Source organism: Ziziphus jujuba, chromosome 2 (genome assembly GCF_031755915.1).
Source record: "Ziziphus jujuba cultivar Dongzao chromosome 2, ASM3175591v1".
Lineage (NCBI taxonomy): Eukaryota > Viridiplantae > Streptophyta > Magnoliopsida > Rosales > Rhamnaceae > Ziziphus > Ziziphus jujuba.
Window position 1 is genome coordinate 31,024,287 of NC_083380.1, and position 9,895 is coordinate 31,034,181.

The following is a 9,895-nucleotide window of genomic DNA, read 5'->3' on the forward strand; positions in this document are numbered from 1 at the left end:
ATATATATATATTAGATCCAAGGTTCAAAATATGGTACAGGAGGTGTTTCAAATATAATGGTAGTCATTTTCATAATACTAAAATCTTTTTCATAATGGTTGGTTTTATAATTCAAAAAAACTTTAAAATTAAATGTGCTTAGATCTAGTAAAGTCGTTAAATTGAAGACTATATTAATAAAGAGTGAATTATCTGCTAATGGAGTCAAAATCTATCCATACTTGTGCTCAGTTATTGGCTGGACATTGTTCACACTATCTAGGTCCAACGTTCCAACAATGAAGACTAAAAAAGAAAAGAAAAAAAAAAGAAAAGAAAAAAAGTGTTATGGACAATAATAAAAGAATTACTACATGAAAGAAATTTCTTTCTATTTTTTTTAATCAAAAATACTATTTTTAGATATTTTTTAAGAGCAAGAAAGTTCACATTAATTTTTACATTCTCAGTATATACGTTAATATGTTTAATGTTAGAAGGGAGCTTAATACTTTCATATATCATTTGTATAATGTGTGATAAGAAGAATCCAGCTGGAGTTGGTGATTTTGAAGTCTTAAACTGAAAAATAACGAACTTTCCACAAATGTTTCAATGCAAGCATGGCTTTTCGTTCTTCTCCAACTTTCCCACTTCTGAATTTCTGAAAAGGGAGATCGAAATTTCTCCGATGCGACTGGGATTTCAAGAAGCCAACATTTTACACAATTAACCTCTTATTATTATTATTATTATATTTTTTTTTTTCGAATTCTTGGAAACAGTAAGTTACGGGTTGAAATTTCTCCGATGCTGCTGGGATTTTAAGAAGCCAACATTATACACAATTAGCCTTTTTTTATTTTAATTAATTCTTGGAAACAGTGAGTTACATGAGGGGGTCTATCTGTTGATAATTTATTTATTTTCAGGGCATGACTCATAAAACCAAATCGAATCAAAAACGGCGGTTAAACACCATAACATTGTCATCTTAGCTATCCTCAAAAGGACAAATACAAATTACTCAAAACCCTAAACAAATTATCCTTCACTTTCAAATGCATATAGTTAATTAAATACAGAATGACGATTAAATTAGATTAATCAATCAAAATTGATTAATTTTTCATAAACGATTAATCTTTTTCTTTTCTCATTTTGTTTGTAAATTGAGAAAACTAGTCAATTTTTCTTAATTTTTGAACTTTTTATTAGTAAATTTGAGGAATTAGATTAATGTGAAACAAATTTAAATTGAAGGCTCCAATGTTTAAAAAGTACATGATATTAAAGTGCAATAACCTTTTTTTAATTTTTTTTTTTAAACTTTTGTGCTAGTTATTGTTTCACTTATAATACTCTGTTTTTTTATATATAAATAATTCACAATAGTATTAGTTATGCCTTTCTTTTTCTTTTTTTCTTTTTTATGTAGAGACTTTATTTGAGGGTAATTCAATATTCCAGGAATCAGAACTGTAAAAGGGACTGGTTCATACCTCAAAAGTCAGAACGAGGTAAAAGATAACTCGGGAGTTATTTCATATACCTACCAAGCCAAAATTACGATTCAAAATCATCCTTATTTTTTATCAGGAAAAAAATCTTCCTTATTTGACTTTTTTTTTTTTTTTAAATAATAAGATCAAGAAAACTCACTTTAACTTTTACATTTTTGGGATATATTTATGTATATATATATATATATATATAAGAAACTAAAAGAAAATAATTGGAGAAATATTGAAAGCCTTGTTCAACATGTCAGGAATTGGGACTATAAACGGCCTTGGTTCATGCCTCAAAAGTCAAAATAAAGGCAAAAGATGACTCATGAGTTAATTCATATACGTATCAAGCCAAAATTATGATTCAAAATCATCCCTCTATTTTATCCAAAAAAGAAAATATATATATATATATATATCATCCTTATTTGACCCAAGTTTTTTATTTGATAGTTTAAAACTGAACACTTTTTAATTATTAAGAAACGTTCATCCGAATATTCTTAACATATTTGGCATTTATTTATCGATCGTTATATATATATATATACAAATATTAAATACCATACATTATGAAATATGCCTTTTTTTTTTTAAAATCATTAATGGTTTACATTTAATTGAATATAAAATATATGCAGGATGAAAAAGATATAGATAATGGAAGTGCTGGATTAGAATATGTTGTTGATTACACAGTACATTTACAACAAACAGGGTAATTATTTTAAAGCTGCACAAAAATTTACAACTGAGCATCTAAAACTATATCTGTGTGGAATTGCATGTTCAGAAGTATATAACTAAAAAAAATAACAACATTCAGAAATTTTCAACCAAACATTTGAAAATTTGAAGAGAAGTTTATGATCAAACGCTCCAAAATAATAAGTTATAATTATGAAGATGTTCAGAAGCTTACAACCAAACATCGTCAGTTGTACAAAATTTTATGATCAAACCATCTAAGAATATAATTCACAAAAAAGTTAGAAAATTGCTGAGTTAAACAAATTCAAATATTCCAAATATGTTCATAAGTCATGTCAATCCCAGTCGTCGGCTATCCTCTAGTGTTCATGATGGTTGATTTTTTTCTTTCAAATAAATAACACTTCATACTATTAAAAAAATGATAAAAAAATAATAAAAAGGATGAAAACCAACCCTAATTCAAAACGAGAAAGAAGAGAAAAGAGTAGCATAGTAAAATTGATTATTATGGAACTGTTTATAGTTTATTTAGAATTGTAAAAAGAATTTTTATTTGTAAAAGATATTAATTTTGAAATAGTATGAATTAGGGATATTTTAGGTATTAATAATATTGTATTAAGTAATTTTATTTTTTTTTTACATTTAAATAGTAGTGTATAAAAAATGAAGCCATATAGAGTTATTTTGGAATTGTAAAAAGAACTCCTCTATATATATATATATATATATGAAAATTCTATTGTGGGAGATGTTGCCCATCTTTTAGTAGGGGATGATCGTCTAATTGTGTCAATTACACATAATTATGTTGATTGAACTATGATGACTAGTGTATGTGAATGTGAGGCATTGACAAGCTACCTAGTGCTTCGGTATAAATTAGGGGATGGTTTAAATGTGATCATAATCACTATCATATAACGCAGAGGTCTTTTCAGATCAGTTGGCTTCAGGATTCGAAAGAACTTTAAAGTTAAATGTGTTCAGGCGAGAGTAATCCAAAGATGGCTGATCTCTTTAGAAGCTTGGAACAAAAAAATCTCATACCAAGTACGGTGGCTGAATTGGGGACAGTATTGTCTAAGAGTGATAGGCTCAGAGTGATGATCAAGCTCTAAAAGAGGTGGATTGTGAAGATCAGTGTGGGCAGGTCCTCCTAGGAAGTTCTGAACAAAAAAATCTTATACCAACTATAGTGGCTAAATTAAGACCAATATCAACCAAGAGTGATAGGTTAGCCAATAGAGCCCGAGGAAGTTGGATTGTGATGACCAATGTAAGCAGGTGTAGGACACTGGTAGGCTACCTAGTGTCCAATCGCACATCGTCCAAGTGTAGATTAGAAGATGGTTCAAATGTAATAATAATCAGTCTCATAACACCGAAGTTAAGCATGCTTTGGTGAGAGTAATACAAGGATGATTGACCTTCTGGGAAGCTCTGAACAAGAAATCTCATACTGTATTGGAGCATATTGTGACGACCAATATGGATAGGTATGAGACATTGACAGGCTACTTGGTATTCAATCTCACATCATAGGGGACTAGCAGGTTATCTGGTATCCAATATCTCATCGTTCGAGTGTAGATCAGGAGATAGTTCAAATATAATGATAGTCACTCTCATAATATCAAAGTTAAGCCGCTTAAGCTAGAGTAATTCAAGGATGGGTGACTTCTTAGTAAGCTCAGAACAAAAAATCTCATATCACACTTGGGTGGATTATGACGACCAATGTGGATGGGTGCCGGACATTGGTATACTACCTAGTATTCAATTTTATATTGTTCGAATATAAATCAAGGGATGGTTTAAGTGTGATGATAGTTACTCTCATAATGTCAAAGGTAAACGTGCTTAGATGAGTATAATCCAACAATGGATGATTTCTTAAGAAGTTCTGAACAAAAAATTTCACACCAAATGCAATGGTTAAATTAGAGATAATATTGTCATAGAATGATAGGTCCACCTATAAAGATAGGATGTTATAGAATGGTTATAAATGCTCGTTTTTGTATATAATATATTATATTCAATTTGTTTTTTATTATTTTCAGCACATAATTGTAGTGTCATTGAAAGAATGTGTTGCTCATGTTTTTGGGCAGCTTATAATTTGAAAAGAACTTTATTTTGCATAAGAAATAATTTTGGAAGTCTTATTCAATCAAAAGGAATTCTTTTATTTAATTAATAATGGAATTCATATTTTCCCTAAAAAAAATTTATAAAAAAAGTACGAACTTTCCGGGTGGTTGGCTTTGGGCCAGTGGCTATCCTTCCCTTTAAACATGCCCAAGCTTGCTTACTTTTGAAGAAACCCACTTGGTTCTTCCCATCAAAACCACAAAATGAATTTCTTTTAATTTTTTTTTTCCCAAGAAAAGTTCATGATGCGTTAGTGCTCTATGAGAAGGTGAAAAAAATAAAATAAAATTTGGTGATATCAGCATATTCGTTTACCTTTTGATGGGTATGACAGTCTGATTGCATTCGATCACAAATAAACGATGATAAATGTTTGTTTTCCATCACTTGCATTGGGGGCATCCCCCCATAGTAGCATTTCTCTCGATATATATATTAATTTTTTATTTTTTTAATTTGAGTACAGAATTGTAGTGTAATTGGAAAAATGTAAGCAGCTTTTTGGGCTGCTTAAAACTAAAAAAGTTCATTTTGCCATAACAAATAATTTTGGAAATCTTATACAATCAAAAGTACTTATTTTTATTTAATTAATAATGGAATTCATATTCCTCCCTAAAAATAATAAAATAAAAAACTATAAACTTGCCGACGTGGTTGCTTCCTTTTGAAGGGACTTCGTTCTTCGGGTTGAAATTTCTCACCCTCCCATTAAAACACAAAATTAATTTCTTTTTTTTTTTTTTTCCAAGAAAAAACATTCACACGACTCGTTACGTGCTCTCCAAGGACATGAAAAAAAATAATAATAAAAATTTGGAAATATCCTGTTAACATTTCTTTGCATATCTTGACAACCCATTATAAGCATCTGAGAAGAGGGCGCGCAATTTCTGATTATAACTAACGAAGATTCTTTTTTTTTTTTTTTTTTTTTTTTCAATTCAACCTGTTCAAAAATTAATCAGCAATTAAAGATTCCTACAAATCTTATTGATCCAGGCCCTCCATAATTTAGTTTTATTAAATTTTAAGGAAAATACATAGATAACATGCTTTCGAGTTTCGTTCATTAATTCTTCAATTTGATAAAGAAAATCCTCGATAAGAGTTCAACTAGACGTTCAGATTTTCTTCATTCTTCAATTTGATAACAAAATCCTTTATAAGAGTCCAACATAGATCATATGGCACGCGATCGTTCAATTTGATAAGAAAATCCTGCACAAGAGTTCAAGGTAGGATTTAAAACCTATTAATGTATCTGTTTGTCATAGAAAAATAATTCTACCTTTTTGGTTTATAGTTCCACCAGGTTAATGAAAAATATATGTTTTTCTTTGGTTTTTGATCATGCTCGTCCAGTCCTTAGTACTTAATCATTTGCTTTCTGAATTTTTACCTGGTAATTAACAATCTCTAGTACGTTCATATTCATTTAGTTTTTTATTTTATTATTTTTTTTACAGCCCTTCTGGAAAGCACAGAACTGGCTGAAATCTTGGAAATCGCTGCTCGAAATGGCGATATCGACATGCTATACGACTCAATTGACAAGGATAGTCATCTGCTGGATAAAATTGATAAGGATCCGCTTGTCGATATTGTTGGACATAATGTATGAATATATATATATATGTGTAGATACATATGGAAATATTAATATAAAATAAATAAAATTACATATAATAATTAAAATATTTAGAACCTGTATTTCCTTAATTGATCTATTTTTTAGAAGTCTAACCAAGGCCTGTATGGTACCACAATCTCCTTAAGACGATTTTCGTCCAACCGGTACAAAAGTTTTTTGATGGTCATCTCCCAAGATACAATGGCTGCAAAAGCTTTCAGATTTAGTACCTCAAAAGCTTTTCTCTTCGAACTTTCAATGTACCTTCGCTTTACCACATTGATAAAAAATTACTGTAATTTTTTCTCTTTGTGTTTCTCATGTATTTTTCTTTTTCTCTGAAAAACCCTATTTTCTTTGTGTTTTCTAAAACTGAAAATATGTTGAAAGAATGTTCAAAGAACATGTGTGCTTAAACCTCTCAAAACAAAGAGCTTTGTTCCCTTGAAACTCTCAACCCATCTAATTCAAAATATTGTTATTTATTTTAAAAATAATCAAAAGCCACTAAAATCCTTAATCACCAACCGTAAGGGAAACAAACATTTAAGGCCCAAGGCTCATTAACAAATCATTCACACTCATTTTGGGCCCAACATACAACAATCCCCCATATGAATGATTTGATTTCTAAAACAACCATGACTATGGTGGTAAAGCTTTGCAGTTGGAACCTGCATAGGATAGGTACATGTTACTCTTTGAACCTTCCCTTGTGAGACTACATCTTCTTTATTGACTTATGGTAGATGCGACATCTTTGAACTATTTTGTCCTTTGAGTAAATGACAACATAGCCCACACATGATTCCTTCCTGGTACACTTTAGTTCTCACTATTGTGTTCATTTTGGCCCTTAACACCTCCTTGGTTCTGCGAGAGTTTCTAAAGAATTGCACCCTTAACAATTCTCCTTTGAAGCGATCACTCTTCTCTCTCACATAGGTGATGTCAGGACCCGTCCAGAATTCCCCACCGGAACCCTAGACAAGCCCTGATCCCAGGGAAACCCTACCGGATCCTCCTATGGAAAATCCGGCAGAACCTCCCCTAAGGGATGGACTTACCACAAAATTCCCTGCACTGAAAATACACAAATTTCAGCACTTCAAAATAAATACAGTAATCCAATGCAAAAAGAACAACTACATGTCCAATACAGTATACAGAGCATTATACAGATAAATGTGGAATTTATAAGATGACAGATAAAAAGCAATACAAGATAGAGAAGAAAAAGGGAAGAAATACTTCAAGAACTTTCGGCAACGACTGAGACGTTGGGCTCGCTCCGGATAATCAACGTCTCCAACCTGGACCTAGGGGAACGGAATTTAAGAGTGTGAAATGCTAATCATCTCAGTGAGTGACCCTATCTACTAAACAATATAATACCACGGTAATAAGTAGATAAATAATAATTATTTGGAAATAATAATTTCTCTCAAAACCCTTACAATTCTCTCAGTTGGAAAAGTTCCCCTTTTAAAACCTTTTCACAAAACCCTTTGTTCGTATTCCCCGAAAACCAAGACATCAATTCACTAAATATCAAATAGAATATAATAAGTCAAGCATCCGACAATTTTAATTTAAAGGAAATTAATTTATTGAATAATTAAGTAACGAGAAAATTAAACCAATTTAAGATCCCCAACCAAATAAATACCAGAACAGTAATAATTATATTTTTAATTCTGATACAGTTTCAAAACGTTTTATTTTTAAAACACAGTTCTGAAAATCATTTGATGCACCCACTATATACCAGTGGCGCCAACAGTACCCAGCGTCCCGAGGTACCGCCAGACAGGAGGTTATAGAAAGAAACCGGCATACGGTCGCGTGGCGTCCCACTGCGCCGCTGCTAACCTGGTGTCCCGGCCATGGGGGGTAGCCACCCTCATCCGATGGCAACCACAGGACAACCTCATAATATCACATGCGCGCTACTCACACCCATCTGCGCGCTAATCATAATCGTGTGCACACTAACCATATCACATATAATCAGAACACCAGTACGTGCACGGTGCATCCAAAAATCATAAAATCCACATATTTAAATTATATAACAAATTTCACATTTTGCATAAACACAGCGAGTATATCCCATCCGCTTGAACCGGGAAATTCTCCACAATTTCTTTATAATCAATACCATAAATTTCATGATTTTCAAATCCACCAACTCCCAAATCCATCAATTCAAATATCCACATTTTCCCAATAGCATAAATAATTCTCGAAATATAATAATCAAATCTCATAATATTCCATGGGCATATTTCATAAAAATTGAAATCACCAACATAAGCAACTATTTTCCTTGAAATATTTGAAAATCAAATCATGCCCAATTTAATATTAAAACCACACCAATTTCAAAATCCTCAAAACCATAAAATAATTTCACATGGCATAAATTTGTAAAATGCACATTTTCTTAAATCCAATAATTTCACAAATAATTCCACAATAGATCAAATAAATATTTGGCACATAGGAATTAAATTTCCAAATATTTAAATCACACATAATATATTCACCAATTAAATTCCCAAAATTAATTTGAAGGTGGGTCACTCACCTTAAACACGCAATTAAACCATGATCCACCATGGGATCAATTTCACGACTCACCGGTGCTCCTAGAACAAAATTCACATACAGTCAAATAAATTAATATTTTATTCGGGTAAATAATACTCGGTACCCGGGGGGTCAAACACAAACTTTAACCAAAATGGTTGAATAATATACCGAATCGAAGCTCGTGGAACAAGGAGCGCATTACCGGTCTCCATCGACCCCAATTCCGCCGGAGGTGATCGGAATTTGGCCGGAAAGCTTCGGCCGATTTTCAATTCCTCGTATCTCGCAAACCGCTTCGAAATTTTGAGATTGGAGGCCATTTTTGAACTCAGAGGACCTAAAATAGGGGGATAGGAGGCTTAATTCGGACTGGGCTGGCCGGAATACGGCGAAATCGCCGAAAAAAGTTAACCGGCCGCCGCGACTTCGCCGGCCCGATCTGGGCGCGTCGCCGGCCGGCCGGCAGCCAAATTTGGCTGGTGAGCTCGTCGGCGTGTGGGCTTGGACGGTGGCCGGCGCGTGTAGCGTATGGGTGGCCGGAATTTGAAAACACGGGAGAGAGAGGGACGGCCGGAGGGAGAGAAAAATTTTGTGCTGGGTTTTTTTTGATGGCTCGGGGAAGCAGAAGGGAAAAAAGAAAAGAAAAGGAAAAGAAAAAAAAACAGGTGTTTTCCCACGTGGGGAAAAGAAAAAGAAAAAGAAAAAGAAAAGAAAAAGGAAAAGAAAAAGAAAAAGAAAAAGGAAAATAAAAATAAAAATAATTAAATAATTAAATAACAATATTATTATTTAAAATAATAATAAAATAATTTGATTTTAAACATGGTTGACATGTGGCATTTCACCATGGTGACACATGGTCACCTTCATTAAGTCACACGTGGCACCTCGTTACGCGTTTAAAAATAATATTAAAATAATACGGTATTTGAAAAAACTCTACAGGTCCATAACTTTCAAACCACATGTCCAAATCGGACGTGCCGCTAGTCTACGGACTCGTATCAACGAGCACTTCACAACCATGCATGAGTCAAAGCTCAACCTTGCATGAAAATAAAAGTCAACTCTGGCACCCCTTGGACAGTTTGGACCTCAACTTGTTTTGCTCATAACTTTCAAACCGTAGCTCCGTTTTCAACGTGCTACCAGTCTACGAACTCGTGCCAACATGTACTCCATAACGGTACCTCAGTCAACCTAGAATTCCAACCGGGTCAAAAAGTCAACTTTTGACCCCTTTGTTCAACGGTCAACAGTCAACCTCGGTCAACGTGCAAAAATTCCGACATGGTTCGGGACGGG